Source organism: Ambystoma mexicanum, chromosome 3q, assembly GCF_040938575.1.
Source record: "Ambystoma mexicanum isolate Mex_15411 chromosome 3q, UKY_AmexF1_1, whole genome shotgun sequence".
In the NCBI taxonomy this organism is placed as follows: Eukaryota; Metazoa; Chordata; class Amphibia; order Caudata; family Ambystomatidae; genus Ambystoma; species Ambystoma mexicanum.
The window spans coordinates 967,950,792-967,968,641 of NC_090926.1; the positions used below are offsets into that span (position 1 = coordinate 967,950,792).

A 17,850-nucleotide genomic window follows, 5' to 3' on the forward strand; every position below is an offset into this window, starting at 1 on the left:
GCATATGCTATCATAGGCACTGGTTATGACCTTTGGGAAGGTCCTGGACTTCTTATTAAACATGAAACCTGAAGAAGCCAGAGTTTGCATGAAAAGATTCATGTGTTTGGCATGCCCTGTGTGGGCAGAACCCTCCGTGTTCGGTCAAACGGGAACCATTCGTCCGAACATCCATGGATGTCTTCTTGGGTCTTGTATTGGGCAAGGTCTAGGGGGTGGTCCCACCAGGCTCACTGCCTCCCTTTCCTTTCACTTTCAATGCTTCCTTTTCTCATAGTGATGATGTCTGAGTTTTATGTTATATCGCTCACCCCCATCATCCCATGAGAGGTTCGACTGCGGTAAAAAGCGGCTAGGGAGCCAGAGGGGAACTTGGTTTGTCATTTAAGGATTGCCATTGGGTCCAGAAACTAGGAGCTCCTCTCCAGTCAAGCACTTGATCTTTAGATCCTGTGCCCCTTGTTTAGCTGGTATGGAAGTCCACCAGGGTGAGCGGGCAGAAACCTGACTGGATCTTTAATTTAACCCTACTACCTTGCACGCCATGGTCCACAGAAGGGCATCTAATTAGTACTTGGCAGAAGCGCATTATAATACACTTGGTTGCAGTGATTTCAATACAAGAACAATGGAGGAGATATCTGCTTTGTGGGTGGATGGTTTTTGTTTTATTACATGCCAAATGTCAAACCAGAAATTCTTAACCTCTGGACAGTTGTATAACGCATCAGGCAAGAGGACAAGACCAGCAATCAAGGATAGTTAAGCAGTTTCACTCCAAATTCCCTCTTCAGTGATAAAGCGTGAAGCTGGACAAAGTTATTGATCTTGAAGGTGTTTGTCAGACCTTCTGTATTATTAATACACGGCTAAGGAAGGTCAAGCCTTTCGTCCATCCTCTCGGAATTCTCACTTTGGGGGATGAAGTGGGGAGGACATGCCTAAGTCGGTTTACATCTTGGAGGCAACTCGATGCTCTGCTGTCGCCTATTTTGTCACCTTTGGCAGCAGTCCAGTAAGTCCTTAACTCCAAATCTCAATTTCCCGAGTAAGGCATCATACAGTGAAAATGCTTTCTCTTACCCTCTGATTCCAAGACAGTTCCCTTGGTCCAGAGGCTCTATTTGTGCTTCCCCCTTAATGTTGAGTGATAACAAAGGATTGGGGTTTCAGTAAAGACCGTGTTCTCCCAGGAGTATCGTATGGGGAGGAGATGTGTTTTGGGTTGACAGAAGCCAGTGATATGATAATAGAGTCATAATGATAAATACTTGATCTGACTTCCGTTATTTCCAAAGGGCATTGGTTGTGGGTATATAGTAAATTGCCACCACCTCACTATCTCCTGCATACTTTAAGTCATGTGATCAGCCAAGTCACCCCGCAAGCTTTGTCATGTCTTGATTATTACTCACCAAACTTGGATTCTGGCCCGATGAACCCTCCGCTAGCGATCGCCTATTAAAAGCTAGTGGTCGAATGACGTCCGGCAGGTGAGACAGCCTGGGGTCATATCAGTGATGCACTGTATCAGGTCAACCTATTATGATGACCATTATTGTGATTATTATGTGTATTTTTCTTTGGGTATTTATTGCGCATGTACCTAGTTACGAGAAGCAACGCTGGCCTTTACGGCTCTATGCTGAAATAAGAAAACAATTAGCATTCTTTGTTTTTAAGCAGGGGGGTGGGTGTCCCCAAAATCCTGATATCTGTGATGCAAAGGATTGGAAGTTGAGTGAGGCCCTGCTGGTGATGGCTAGCTCCGTGTCTGATGTGCCTGTGATAACACTGATGCACAGGTACAAGGACCAACCATTTCCCCAGCACCATGTGCTTCTTACATTTCCCCCAGGACTTCTGCTCCATCCATCCCTCCTTTCTTCTCACTACTCCCCATTTTCCTTTTTGCTGCCACAAACCTAGGGCTGGTTACCTCTGGTGCGGGCACCATAGATATTCTCCACAAGCACATGTGCTGGCAGACCTCTATTCCGGTAGCTGGCACACTATATAAGACCAATAGATTACAGAAGGGGTGCTGCATTATTCCCCATGCAGTTTGATTGTCCCTAGAGGGCAGTGGCAGTAGTGCACATGCACACTTGATGAGAAGGTCTATGGAGGTGCTATTGCAGTTACAGAGTTACAGAAGGTGCAGTGATCTCGGTGATGCCAGGTAACAATGGTGCATGAGGGAGGCCTGAGATGATCCTGGTGATGCACAGGTACCAGGGTAACAGAGACACAGATGTAGCCCTGGGACAGACAGCAGTGATGCACAGGTACCATGGTAACAGAGACACATGTACCCCTAGGACAGACAGCAGTGATGCACAGGTACCATGGTAACAGAGACACAGATGTAGCCCTAGGACAGACAGCAGTGATGCACAGGTACCATGGTAACAGAGACACAGATGTAGCCCTGGGACAGACAGCAGTGATGCACAGGTACCATGGTAACAGAGACACATGTACCCCTAGGAAAGACAGCAGTGATGCACAGGTACCATGGTAACAGAGACACAGATGTAGCCCTAGGACAGACAGCAGTGATGCACAGGTACCATGGTAACAGAGACACAGATGTAGCCCTAGGACAGACAGCAGTGATGCACAGGTACCATGGTAACAGAGACACATAGCAGTGATGCACAGGTACCATGGTAACAGAGACACAGATGTACCCCTAGGACAGACAGCAGTGATGCACAGGTACTGTGGCATCCCAATGGTGCACAGGCATAAGCATTACCATGATCCCTAGGAGGATGCAATGTATGCAGAGGTGCTGTGCATGGATGGCCTTGAGGGCCAGTAGGAGCAACTGAATTGGCCGCCTCAGTCAAATCAACGGCACAATGTAAGTATTCCCAATGTTTAACACAATTGTGTTGCTCAGCACTTTTTAGCATTAGAGGACTAGGGGCTGAAGGCCATAAGTAACCTCTTATAGCCAAGGTGTGGGTGCAATTGTTTTTTTTCTCTAGATCTGAAATAAAGGAGATCCGGCACTGGTGTTCCCAATGGCGGCTAGCTAACAGGCATGCCGGTCACTGGGCTGCAGCTAGCATAAACAGCTGCGTAAAGGGATAGCAGGCATGGCGGTCACTGGGCTGCAGCTAGCATAACCAGCCATGCAAAGGGACAATAGACATTGCGGTCACTGGGCTGCGGCTAGCATAACCAGCCGTGCAAAGGGACAGCAGGCATGGCGGTCACTGGGCTGCGGCTAGGATAACTAACAAGGCGAAGGAATAGCAGGCATGGCGGTCACTGGCTGCGGCTAGCATAACCACCCATGCAAAGGGACAGCTGGAATGCCAGTCACTGGGCTGCGGCTATCATAACCAGCCACACAAAGGGATAGCAGGCATGGCGGTCACTGGGCTGCGGCTAGCATAACCAGCCATGCAAAGGGACAATAGGCATGGCGGTCACTGGGCTGCAGCTAGCATAACCAGCCATGCAAAGGGATAGCAGGCATGGCGGTCACTGGGCTGCGGCTAGGATAACTAACAAGGCGAAGGGATAGCTGGCATGGCAGTCACTGGCTGCAGCTAGCATAACCAGCAATGCAAAGGAATAGCAGACATGGCGGTCACTGGGCCACGGCTAGCATAACCACCAGGGCAAAGGGATAGCTGGCATGGTGGTCACTGGGATGCGGCTAGCATAACCACCCGTGCAAAGGGATAGCTGGCATGGTGGTCACTGGGCTGCGGCTAGCATAACCAGCCGTGCAAAGGGATAGCAGGCATGGCGGTCACTGGGCTGCGGCTAGGATAACCAGCCGTGCAAAGGGATAGCAGGCATGGCGGTCACTGGGCTGCGGCTAGGATAACTAACAAGGCGAAGGGATAGCTGGCATGGCAGTCACTGGCTGCGGCTAGCATAACCAGCAATGCAAAGGAATAGCAGACATGGCGGTCACTGGGCCACGGCTAGCATAACCACCCGTGCAAAGGGATAGCTGGCATGGTGGTCACTGGGCTGCGGCTAGCATAACCACCCATCCAAAGGGATAGCTGGCATGGTGGTCACTGGGCTGCGGCTAGCATAACCAGCCATGCAAAGGGATAGCAGGCATGGCAGTAACTGGGCTACGGCTGGCATAACCAGCCGTGCAAAGGGACAGCAGGCATGGCGGTCACTGGGCTGCGGCTGGCATAACCAGCTGTGCAAAGGGACAGCAGGTATGGTGGTCACTGGGCTGTGGCTAGCATAACCAGCCATGCAAAGGAATAGCAGGCATGGCGGTCACTGGGCTGTGGCTAGGATAACTAACAAGGCGAAGGGATAGCTGGCATGGCAGTCACTGGCTGCGGCTAGCATAACCAGCCATGCAAAGGGATAGGAGGCATGGCAGTCCCTGGGCTACGGCTGGCATAACCAGCCATGCAAAGGGACAGCAGGCATGGCGGTCACTGGGCTGCGGCTGGCATAACCAGCTGTGCAAAGGGACAGCAGGTATGGTGGTCACTGGGCTCTGGCTAGGATAACTAAGAAGGCGAAGGGATAGCTGGCATGGCAGTCACTGGCTGCGGCTAGCATAACCAGCAATGCAAAGGAATAGCAGGCATGGCGGTCACTAGCTGCGGCTAGCATAACCAGGAATGCAAAGGAATAGCAGACATAGCGGTCACTGGGCCACGGCTAGCATAACCACCCATGCAAATGGATAGCTGGCATGGTGGTCACTGGGCTGCGGCTAGCATAACCACCCGTGCAAAGGGATAGCTGGCATGGTGGTCACTGGGCTGCAGCTCGCATAACCAGCCTTGCAAAGGGACAGCTGGCATGGTGGTCACTGGGCTGCGGCTAGGATAACCAGCCATGCAAAGGGACAGCAGGCATGGCAGTCACTGGGCTACGGCTGGCATAACCAGCCGTGCAAAGGGACAGCAGGCATGGCGGTTACTGGGCTGCGGCTGGCATAACCAGCTGTGCAAAGGGATAGCTGGCATGGTGGTCACTGGGCTGCGGCTAGCATAACCAGCCATGCAAAGGGATAGCAGGCATGGTGGTCACTGGGCTGTGGCTGGCATAACCAACCGTGCAAAGGGATAGCAGGAATGGCAGTCACTGGGATGCAGCTAGCATAACCAGCCATGCAAAGGGATAGCAGGCATTGCGGTCACTGGGCTGCGGCTAGCATAACCAGCCATGCAAAGGGACAGCTGGCATGTTGGTCACTGGGCTGCGGCTAGCATAACCAGCATTGCAAAGGGATAGCAGGTATGGTGGTCACTGGGCTGTGGCTAGCATAACCAGCCATGCAAAGGGATAGCAGGCATGGTGGTCACTGGGCTGCGGCTAGCATAACCACCCGTGCAAAGGGGTAGCTGGCATGGTGGTCACTGGGCTGTGGCTGGCATAACCAACCGTGCAAAGGGATAGCAGGAATGGCAGTCACTGGGATGCAGCTAGCATAACCAGCCATGCAAAGGGATAGCAGGCATTGCGGTCACTGGGCTGCGGCTAGCATAACCAGCCATGCAAAGGGACAGCTGGCATGTTGGTCACTGGGCTGCGGCTAGCATAACCAGCCATGCAAAGGGATAGCAGGTATGGTGGTCACTGGGCTGTGGCTAGCATAACCAGCCATTCAAAGGGATAGCAGGCATGGTGGTCAATGGGCTGCGGCTAGCATAACCACCCGTGCAAAGGGATAGCTGGCATGGTGGTCACTGGGCTGCGGCTAGCATAACCAGCCATGCAAAGGGACAGCTGGCATGGTGGTCACTGGGCTGCGGCTAGGATAACCAGCCATGCAAAGGGATAGCAGATATGGTGGTCACTGGGCTGCGGCTAGCATAACCAGCCATGCAAAGGGAGAGCAGGCATTCTAGTAACTGGTCTGTGGTTAGCATAACCAGCCAGGCAAAGGGACAGCAGGCATGGTGGTCACTGGGCTGTGGCTGGCATAACCAACCGTGCAAAGGGATAGCAGGAATGGCAGTCACTGGGATGCAGCTAGCATAACCAGCCATGCAAAGGGATAGCAGGCATGGCGGTCACTGGGCTGCGGCTAGCATAACCAGCCATGCAAAGGAACAGCTGGCATGTTGGTCACTGGGCTGCGGCTAGCATAACCAGCCATGCAAAGGGATAGCAGGTATGATGGTCACTGGGCTGTGGCTAGCATAACCACCCGTGCAAAGGGATAGCAGGCATGGTGGTCACTGGGCTGCGGCTAGCACAACCAGCCATGCAAAGGGACAGCTGGCATGGTGGTCACTGGGATGCGGCTAGGATAACCAGCCATGCAAAGGGATAGCAGGTATAGTGGTCACTGGGCTGCGGCTAGCATAACCAGCCATGCAAAGGGATAGCAGGCATTCTGGTAACTGGGCTGTGGCTAGCATAACCAGCCATGCAAAGGGATAGCAGGCATGGTGGTCACTGGGCTGTGGCTAGCATAACCAGCCATGCAAAGGGACAGCTGGCATGTTGGTCACTGGGCTGCGGCTAGCATAACCAGCCATGCAAAGGGATAGCAGGTATTGTGGTCACTGGGCTGCGGCTAGCATAACCAGCCGTGCAAAGGGATAGCAGGCATGGTGGTCACTGGGCTGCGCTAGCATAACCACCCGTGCAAAGGGATAGCTGGCATGGTGGTCACTGGGCTGCGGCTAGCATAACCAGCCATACAAAGGGACAGCTGGCATGGTGGTCACTGGGCTGCGGCTAGGATAACCAGCCATGTAAAGGGACAGCAGGCATGGTGGTCACTGGGCTGCGGTTAGCATAACCAGCCATGCAAAGGGGTAGCAGGCATGGTGGTCACTGGGCTGCGGCTAGAATAACCAGCCATGCAAAGGGACAGCTGGCATGTTGGTCACTGGGCTGCGGCTAGCATAACCAGCCATGCAAAGGGATAGCAGGTATGGTGGTCACTGGGCTGCGGCTAGCATAACCAGCCATGCAAAGGAACAGCTGGCATGTTGGTCACTGGGCTGCGGCTAGCATAACCAGCCATGCAAAGGAACAGCTGGCATGTTGGTCACTGGGCTGCGGCTAGCATAACCAGCCATGCAAAGGGACAGCAGGTATGGTGGTCACTGGGCTGCGGCTAGCATAACCACCCGTGCAAAGGGATAGCAGGCATGGTGGTCACTGGGCTGCGGCTAGCATAACCAGCCATGCAAAGGGACAGCTGGCATGGTGGTCACTGGGCTGCGGCTAGGATAACCAGCCATGCAAAGGGATAGCTGGTATGGTGGTCACTGGGCTGCGGCTAGCATAACCAGCCATGCAAAGGGATAGCAGGTATGGTGGTCACTGGGCTGCGGCTAGCATAACCAGCCATGCAAAGGGATAGCAGGCATGGTGGTCACTGGGCTGCGGCTAGCATAACCACCCGTGCAAAGGGATAGCTGGCATGGTGGTCACTGGGCTGCGGCTAGCATAACCAGCCATGCAAAGGGACAGCTGGCATGGTGGTCACTGGGCTGCGGCTAGGATAACCAGCCATGCAAAGGGATAGCAGGTATGGTGGTCACTGGGCTGCGGCTAGCATAACCAGCCATGCAAAGGGAGAGCAGGCATTCTAGTAACTGGTCTGTGGTTAGCATAACCAGCCAGGCAAAGGGACAGCAGGCATGGTGGTCACTGGGCTGTGGCTGGCATAACCAACCGTGCAAAGGGATAGCAGGAATGGCAGTCACTGGGATGCAGCTAGCATAACCAGCCATGCAAAGGGATAGCAGGCATGGCGGTCACTGGGCTGCGGCTAGCATAACCAGCCATGCAAAGGAACAGCTGGCATGTTGGTCACTGGGCTGCGGCTAGCATAACCAGCCATGCAAAGGGATAGCAGGTATGGTGGTCACTGGGCTGTGGCTAGCATAACCACCCGTGCAAAGGGATAGCAGGAATGGCAGTCACTGGGATGCAGCTAGCATAACCAGCCATGCAAAGGGATAGCAGGCATTGCGGTCACTGGGCTGCGGCTAGCATAACCAGCCATGCAAAGGGACAGCTGGCATGTTGGTCACTGGGCTGCGGCTAGCATAACCAGCCATGCAAAGGGATAGCAGGTATGGTGGTCACTGGGCTGTGGCTAGCATAACCAGCCATGCAAAGGGATAGCAGGCATGGTGGACACTGGGCTGCGGCTAGCATAACCACCCGTGCAAAGGGATAGCTGGCATGGTGGTCACTGGGCTGCGGCTAGCATAACCAGCCATGCAAAGGGACAGCTGGCATGGTGGTCACTGGGCTGCGGCTAGGATAACCAGCCATGCAAAGGGATAGCAGGTATGGTGGTCACTGGGCTGCGGCTAGCATAACCAGCCATGCAAAGGGAGAGCAGGCATTCTAGTAACTGGTCTGTGGTTAGCATAACCAGCCAGGCAAAGGGACAGCAGGCATGGTGGTCACTGGGCTATGGCTGGCATAACCAACCGTGCAAAGGGATAGCAGGAATGGCAGTCACTGGGATGCAGCTAGCATAACCAGCCATGCAAAGGGATAGCAGGCATGGCGGTCACTGGGCTGCGGCTAGCATAACCAGCCATGCAAAGGAACAGCTGGCATGTTGGTCACTGGGCTGCGGCTAGCATAACCAGCCATGCAAAGGGATAGCAGGTATGGTGGTCACTGGGCTGTGGCTAGCATAACCACCCATGCAAAGGGATAGCAGGCATGGTGGTCACTGGGCTGCGGCTAGCATAACCAGCCATGCAAAGGGACAGCTGGCATGGTGGTCACTGGGCTGCGGCTAGGATAACCAGCCATGCAAAGGGATAGCAGGTATAGTGGTCACTGGGCTGCGGCTAGCATAACCAGCCATGCAAAGGGATAGCAGGCATTCTGGTAACTGGGCTGTGGCTAGCATAACCAGCCATGCAAAGGGATAGCAGGCATGGTGGTCACTGGGCTGTGGCTAGCATAACCAGCCATGCAAAGGGACAGCTGGCATGTTGGTCACTGGGCTGCGGCTAGCATAACCAGCCATGCAAAGGGATAGCAGGTATTGTGGTCACTGGGCTGCGGCTAGCATAACCAGCCGTGCAAAGGGATAGCAGGCATGGTGGTCACTGGGCTGCGGCTAGCATAACCACCCGTGCAAAGGGATAGCTGGCATGGTGGTCACTGGGCTGCGGCTAGCATAACCAGCCATGCAAAGGGACAGCAGGTATGGTGGTCACTGGGCTGCGGCTAGCATAACCACCCGTGCAAAGGGATAGCAGGCATGGTGGTCACTGGGCTGCGGCTAGCATAACCAGCCATGCAAAGGGACAGCTGGAATGGTGGTCACTGGGCTGCGGCTAGGATAACCAGCCATGCAAAGGGACAGCTGGTATGGTGGTCACTGGGCTGCGGCTAGCATAACCAGCCATGCAAAGGGATAGCAGGTATGGTGGTCACTGGGCTGCGGCTAGCATAACCAGCCATGCAAAGGGACAGCAGGTATGGTGGTCACTGGGCTGCGGCTAGCATAACCACCCGTGCAAAGGGATAGCAGGCATGGTGGTCACTGGGCTGCGGCTAGCATAACCAGCCATGCAAAGGGACAGCTGGCATGGTGGTCACTGGGCTGCGGCTAGGATAACCAGCCATGCAAAGGGATAGCAGGCATGGCAGTCCCTGGGCTACGGCTGGCATAACCAGGGACAGCAGGCATGGCGGTCACTGGGCTGCGGCTGGCATAACCAGCTGTGCAAAGGGACAGCTGGCATGTTGGTCACTGGGCTGCGGCTAGCATAACCAGCCATGCAAAGGGATAGCAGGTATTGTGGTCACTGGGCTGCGGCTAGCATAACCAGCCGTGCAAAGGGATAGCAGGCATGGTGGTCACTGGGCTGCGGCTAGCATAACCACCCGTGCAAAGGGATAGCTGGCATGGTGGTCACTGGGCTGCGGCTAGCATAACCAGCCATGCAAAAGGACAGCAGGTATGGTGGTCACTGGGCTGCGGCTAGCATAACCAGCCATGCAAAAGGACAGCAGGTATGGTGGTCACTGGGCTGCGGCTAGCATAACCAGCCATGCAAAGGGATAGCAGGTATGGTGGTCACTGGGCTGCGGCTAGCATAACCAGCCATGCAAAGGGACAGCAGGTATGGTGGTCACTGGGCTGCGGCTAGCATAACCACCCGTGCAAAGGGATAGCAGGCATGGTGGTCACTGGGCTGCGGCTGGGACAGCAGGCATGGCGGTCACTGGGCTGCGGCTGGCATAACCAGCTGTGCAAAGGGACAGCAGGTATGGTGGTCACTGGGCTCTGGCTAGGATAACTAAGAAGGCGAAGGGATAGCTGGCATGGCAGTCACTGGCTGCGGCTAGCATAACCAGCAATGCAAAGGAATAGCAGGCATGGCGGTCACTAGCTGCGGCTAGCATAACCAGGAATGCAAAGGAATAGCAGACATGGCGGTCACTGGGCCACGGCTAGCATAACCACCCATGCAAATGGATAGCTGGCATGGTGGTCACTGGGCTGCGGCTAGCATAACCACCCGTGCAAAGGGATAGCTGGCATGGTGGTCACTGGGCTGCAGCTAGCATAACCAGCCTTGCAAAGGGACAGCTGGCATGGTAGTCACTGGGCTGCGGCTAGGATAACCAGCCATGCAAAGGGACAGCAGGCATGGCAGTCACTGGGCTACGGCTGGCATAACCAGCCGTGCAAAGGGACAGCAGGCATGGCGGTTACTGGGCTGCGGCTGGCATAACCAGCTGTGCAAAGGGATAGCTGGCATGGTGGTCACTGGGCTGCGGCTAGCATAACCAGCCATGCAAAGGGATAGCAGGCATGGTGGTCACTGGGCTGTGGCTGGCATAACCAACCGTGCAAAGGGATAGCAGGAATGGCAGTCACTGGGATGCAGCTAGCATAACCAGCCATGCAAAGGGATAGCAGGCATTGCGGTCACTGGGCTGCGGCTAGCATAACCAGCCATGCAAAGGGACAGCTGGCATGTTGGTCACTGGGCTGCGGCTAGCATAACCAGCCATGCAAAGGGATAGCAGGTATGGTGGTCACTGGGCTGTGGCTAGCATAACCAGCCATGCAAAGGGATAGCAGGCATGGTGGTCACTGGGCTGCGGCTAGCATAACCACCCGTGCAAAGGGATAGCTGGCATGGTGGTCACTGGGCTGTGGCTGGCATAACCAACCGTGCAAAGGGATAGCAGGAATGGCAGTCACTGGGATGCAGCTAGCATAACCAGCCATGCAAAGGGATAGCAGGCATTGTGGTCACTGGGCTGCGGCTAGCATAACCAGCCATGCAAAGGGACAGCTGGCATGTTGGTCACTGGGCTGCGGCTAGCATAACCAGCCATGCAAAGGGATAGCAGGCATGGTGGTCAATGGGCTGCGGCTAGCATAACCACCCGTGCAAAGGGATAGCTGGCATGGTGGTCACTGGGCTGCGGCTAGCATAACCAGCCATGCAAAGGGACAGCTGGCATGGTGGTCACTGGGCTGCGGCTAGGATAACCAGCCATGCAAAGGGATAGCAGGTATGGTGGTCACTGGGCTGCGGCTAGCATAACCAGCCATGCAAAGGGAGAGCAGGCATTCTAGTAACTGGTCTGTGGTTAGCATAACCAGCCAGGCAAAGGGACAGCAGGCATGGTGGTCACTGGGCTGTGGCTGGCATAACCAACCGTGCAAAGGGATAGCAGGAATGGCAGTCACTGGGATGCAGCTAGCATAACCAGCCATGCAAAGGGATAGCAGGCATGGCGGTCACTGGGCTGCGGCTAGCATAACCAGCCATGCAAAGGAACAGCTGGCATGTTGGTCACTGGGCTGCGGCTAGCATAACCAGCCATGCAAAGGGATAGCAGGTATGGTGGTCACTGGGCTGTGGCTAGCATAACCACCCGTGCAAAGGGATAGCAGGCAAGGTGGTCACTGGGCTGCGGCTAGCATAACCAGCCATGCAAAGGGACAGCTGGCATGGTGGTCACTGGGCTGCGGCTAGGATAACCAGCCATGCAAAGGGATAGCAGGTATAGTGGTCACTGGGCTGCGGCTAGCATAACCAGCCATGCAAAGGGATAGCAGGTATGGTGGTCACTGGGCTGTGGCTAGCATAACCAGCCATGCAAAGGGATAGCAGGCATGGTGGTCACTGGGCTGCGGCTAGCATAACCACCCGTGCAAAGGGATAGCTGGCATGGTGGTCACTGGGCTGTGGCTGGCATAACCAACCGTGCAAAGGGATAGCAGGAATGGCAGTCACTGGGATGCAGCTAGCATAACCAGCCATGCAAAGGGATAGCAGGCATTGCGGTCACTGGGCTGCGGCTAGCATAACCAGCCATGCAAAGGGACAGCTGGCATGTTGGTCACTGGGCTGCGGCTAGCATAACCAGCCATGCAAAGGGATAGCAGGTATGGTGGTCACTGGGCTGTGGCTAGCATAACCAGCCATGCAAAGGGATAGCAGGCATGGTGGTCAATGGGCTGCGGCTAGCATAACCACCCGTGCAAAGGGATAGCTGGCATGGTGGTCACTGGGCTGCGGCTAGCATAACCAGCCATGCAAAGGGACAGCTGGCATGGTGGTCACTGGGCTGCGGCTAGGATAACCAGCCATGCAAAGGGATAGCAGGTATGGTGGTCACTGGGCTGCGGCTAGCATAACCAGCCATGCAAAGGGAGAGCAGGCATTCTAGTAACTGGTCTGTGGTTAGCATAACCAGCCAGGCAAAGGGACAGCAGGCATGGTGGTCACTGGGCTGTGGCTGGCATAACCAACCGTGCAAAGGGATAGCAGGAATGGCAGTCACTGGGATGCAGCTAGCATAACCAGCCATGCAAAGGGATAGCAGGCATGGCGGTCACTGGGCTGCGGCTAGCATAACCAGCCATGCAAAGGAACAGCTGGCATGTTGGTCACTGGGCTGCGGCTAGCATAACCAGCCATGCAAAGGGATAGCAGGTATGGTGGTCACTGGGCTGTGGCTAGCATAACCACCCGTGCAAAGGGATAGCAGGCAAGGTGGTCACTGGGCTGCGGCTAGCATAACCAGCCATGCAAAGGGACAGCTGGCATGGTGGTCACTGGGCTGCGGCTAGGATAACCAGCCATGCAAAGGGATAGCAGGTATAGTGGTCACTGGGCTGCGGCTAGCATAACCAGCCATGCAAAGGGATAGCAGGCATTCTGGTAACTGGGCTGTGGCTAGCATAAACAGCCATGCAAAGGGATAGCAGGCATGGTGGTCACTGGGCTGTGGCTAGCATAACCAGCCATGCAAAGGGACAGCTGGCATGTTGGTCACTGGGCTGCGGCTAGCATAACCAGCCGTGCAAAGGGATAGCAGGTATTGTGGTCACTGGGCTGCGGCTAGCATAACCAGCCGTGCAAAGGGATAGCAGGCATGGTGGTCACTGGGCTGCGGCTAGCATAACCACCCGTGCAAAGGGATAGCTGGCATGGTGGTCACTGGGCTGCGGCTAGCATAACCAGCCATGCAAAGGGACAGCTGGCATGGTGGTCACTGGGCTGCGGCTAGGATAACCAGCCATGTAAAGGGACAGCAGGCATGGTGGTCACTGGGCTGCGGCTAGCATAACCAGCCATGCAAAGGGATAGCAGGCATGGTGGTCACTGGGCTGCGGCTAGAATAACCAGCCATGCAAAGGGACAGCTGGCATGTTGGTCACTGGGCTGCGGCTAGCATAACCAGCCATGCAAAGGGATAGCAGGTATGGTGGTCACTGGGCTGTGGCTAGCATAACCAGCCATGCAAAGGAACAGCTGGCATGTTGGTCACTGGGCTGCGGCTAGCATAACCAGCCATGCAAAGGGAAAGCAGGTATGGTGGTCACTGGGCTGCGGCTAGCATAACCACCCGTGCAAAGGGATAGCAGGCATGGTGGTCACTGGGCTGCGGCTAGCATAACCAGCCATGCAAAGGGACAGCTGGCATGGTGGTCACTGGGCTGCGGCTAGGATAACCAGCCATGCAAAGGGATAGCTGGTATGGTGGTCACTGGGCTGTGGCTAGCATAACCAGCCATGCAAAGGGATAGCAGGTATGGTGGTCACTGGGCTGCGGCTAGCATAACCAGCCATGCAAAGGGATAGCAGGCATGGTGGTCACTGGGTTGCGGCTAGCATAACCGCCAATGCAAAGGGATAGCTGGCATGGTGGTCACTGGGCTGCGGCTAGCATAACCAGCCATGCAAAGGGACAGCTGGCATGGTGGTCACTGGGCTGCGGCTAGGATAACCAGCCATGCAAAGGGATAGCAGGTATGGTGGTCACTGGGCTGCGGCTAGCATAACCAGCCATGCAAAGGGAGAGCAGGCATTCTAGTAACTGGTCTGTGGTTGGCATAACCAGCCAGGCAAAGGGACAGCAGGCATGGTGGTCACTGGGCTGTGGCTGGCATAACCAACCGTGCAAAGGGATAGCAGGAATGGCAGTCACTGGGATGCAGCTAGCATAACCAGCCATGCAAAGGGATAGCAGGCATGGCGGTCACTGGGCTGCGGCTAGCAAAACCAGCCATGCAAAGGAACAGCTGGCAGGTTGGTCACTGGGCTGCGGCTAGCATAACCAGCCATGCAAAGGGATAGCAGGCATGGTGGTCACTGGGCTGCGGCTAGCATAACCAGCCATGCAAAGGGACAGCTGGCATGGTGGTCACTGGGCTGCGGCTAGGATAACCAGCCATGCAAAGGGATAGCAGGTATAGTGGTCACTGGGCTGCGGCTAGCATAACCAGCCATGCAAAGGGATAGCAGGCATTCTGGTAACTGGGCTGTGGCTAGCATAACCAGCCATGCAAAGGGATAGCAGGCATGGTGGTCACTGGGCTGTGGCTAGCATAACCAGCCATGCAAAGGGACAGCTGGCATGTTGGTCACTGGGCTGCGGCTAGCATAACCAGCCATGCAAAGGGATAGCAGGTATTGTGGTCACTGGGCTGCGGCTAGCATAACCAGCCGTGCAAAGGGATAGCAGGCATGGTTGTCACTGGGCTGCGGCTAGCATAACCACCCGTGCAAAGGGATAGCTGGCATGGTGGTCACTGGGCTGCGGCTAGCATAACCAGCCATGCAAAGGGACAGCAGGTATGGTGGTCACTGGGCTGCGGCTAGCATAACCACCTGTGCAAAGGGATAGCAGGCATGGTGGTCACTGGGCTGCGGCTAGCATAACCAGCCATGCAAAGGGACAGCTGGCATGGTGGTCACTGGGCTGCGGCTAGGATAACCAGCCATGCAAAGGGACAGCTGGTATGGTGGTCACTGGGCTGCGGCTAGCATAACCAGCCATGCAAAGGGATAGCAGGTATGGTGGTCACTGGGCTGCGGCTAGCATAACCAGCCATGCAAAGGGACAGCAGGTATGGTGGTCACTGGGCTGCGGCTAGCATAACCACCCGTGCAAAGGGATAGCAGGCATGGTGGTCACTGGGCTGCGGCTAGCATAACCAGCCATGCAAAGGGACAGCTGGCATGGTGGTCACTGGGCTGCGGCTAGGATAACCAGCCATGCAAAGGGATAGCAGGCATGGCAGTCCCTGGGCTACGGCTGGTATAACCAGCTGTGCAAAGGGACAGCAGGCATGGCGGTCACTGGGCTGCGGCTGGCATAACCAGCTGTGCAAAGGGACAGCTGGCATGTTGGTCACTGGGCTGCGGCTAGCATAACCAGCCATGCAAAGGGATAGCAGGTATTGTGGTCACTGGGCTGCGGCTAGCATAACCACCCGTGCAAAGGGATAGCTGGCATGGTGGACACTGGGCTGCGGCTAGCATAACCAGCCATGCAAAGGGACAGCAGGTATGGTGGTCACTGGGCTGCGGCTAGCATAACCAGCCATGCAAAGGGACAGCTGGCATGGTGGTCACTGGGCTGCGGCTAGGATAACCAGCCATGCAAAGGGACAGCTGGTATGGTGGTCACTGGGCTGCGGCTAGCATAACCAGCCATGCAAAGGGATAGCAGGTATGGTGGTCACTGGGCTGCGGCTAGCATAACCAGCCATGCAAAGGGACAGCAGGTATGGTGGTCACTGGGCTGCGGCTAGCATAACCACCCGTGCAAAGGGATAGCAGGCATGGTGGTCACTGGGCTGCGGCTAGCATAACCAGCCATGCAAAGGGACAGCTGGCATGGTGGTCACTGGGCTGCGGCTAGGATAACCAGCCATGCAAAGGGATAGCAGGCATGGCAGTCCCTGGGCTACGGCTGGCATAACCAGCCGTGCAAAGGGACAGCAGGCATGGCGGTCACTGGGCTGCGGCTGGCATAACCAGCTGTGCAAAGGGACAGCAGGTATGGTGGTCACTGGGCTCTGGCTAGGATAACTAAGAAGGCGAAGGGATAGCTGGCATGGCAGTCACTGGCTGCGGCTAGCATAACCAGCAATGCAAAGGAATAGCAGGCATGGCGGTCACTAGCTGCGGCTAGCATAACCAGGAATGCAAAGGAATAGCAGACATGGCGGTCACTGGGCCACGGCTAGCATAACCACCCATGCAAATGGATAGCTGGCATGGTGGTCACTGGGCTGCGGCTAGCATAACCACCCGTGCAAAGGGATAGCTGGCACGGTGGTCACTGGGCTGCAGCTAGCATAACCAGCCTTGCAAAGGGACAGCTGGCATGGTGGTCACTGGGCTGCGGCTAGGATAACCAGCCATGCAAAGGGACAGCAGGCATGGCAGTCACTGGGCTACGGCTGGCATAACCAGCCGTGCAAAGGGACAGCAGGCATGGCGGTTACTGGGCTGCGGCTGGCATAACCAGCTGTGCAAAGGGATAGCTGGCATGGTGGTCACTGGGCTGCGGCTAGCATAACCAGCCATGCAAAGGGATAGCAGGCATGGTGGTCACTGGGCTGTGGCTGGCATAACCAACCGTGCAAAGGGATAGCAGGAATGGCAGTCACTGGGATGCAGCTAGCATAACCAGCCATGCAAAGGGATAGCAGGCATTGCGGTCACTGGGCTGCGGCTAGCATAACCAGCCATGCAAAGGGACAGCTGGCATGTTGGTCACTGGGCTGCGGCTAGCATAACCAGCCATGCAAAGGGATAGCAGGTATGGTGGTCACTGGGCTGTGGCTAGCATAACCAGCCATGCAAAGGGATAGCAGGCATGGTGGTCACTGGGCTGCGGCTAGCATAACCACCCGTGCAAAGGGATAGCTGGCATGGTGGTCACTGGGCTGTGGCTGGCATAACCAACCGTGCAAAGGGATAGCAGGAATGGCAGTCACTGGGATGCAGCTAGCATAACCAGCCATGCAAAGGGATAGCAGGCATTGCGGTCACTGGGCTGCGGCTAGCATAACCAGCCATGCAAAGGGACAGCTGGCATGTTGGTCACTGGGCTGCGGCTAGCATAACCAGCCATGCAAAGGGATAGCAGGTATGGTGGTCACTGGGCTGTGGCTAGCATAACCAGCCATGCAAAGGGATAGCAGGCATGGTGGTCAATGGGCTGCGGCTAGCATAAACACCCGTGCAAAGGGATAGCTGGCATGGTGGTCACTGGGCTGCGGCTAGCATAACCAGCCATGCAAAGGGACAGCTGGCATGGTGGTCACTGGGCTGCGGCTAGGATAACCAGCCATGCAAAGGGATAGCAGGTATGGTGGTCACTGGGCTGCGGCTAGCATAACCAGCCATGCAAAGGGAGAGCAGGCATTCTAGTAACTGGTCTGTGGTTAGCATAACCAGCCAGGCAAAGGGACAGCAGGCATGGTGGTCACTGGGCTGTGGCTGGCATAACCAACCGTGCAAAGGGATAGCAGGAATGGCAGTCACTGGGATGCAGCTAGCATAACCAGCCATGCAAAGGGATAGCAGGCATGGCGGTCACTGGGCTGCGGCTAGCATAACCAGCCATGCAAAG

The 17,850-nt window shown here is 55.7% G+C and overlaps 1 protein-coding gene across 7 annotated transcripts in view; it reads right to left on the reverse strand.

Annotated features, from left to right (window-relative positions):
- Nucleotides 1-17,850, reverse strand: part of SDK2 (sidekick cell adhesion molecule 2) — a 1,531,827-nt gene that overhangs the window by 401,179 nt on the left and 1,112,798 nt on the right. The window lies entirely within an intron of this gene.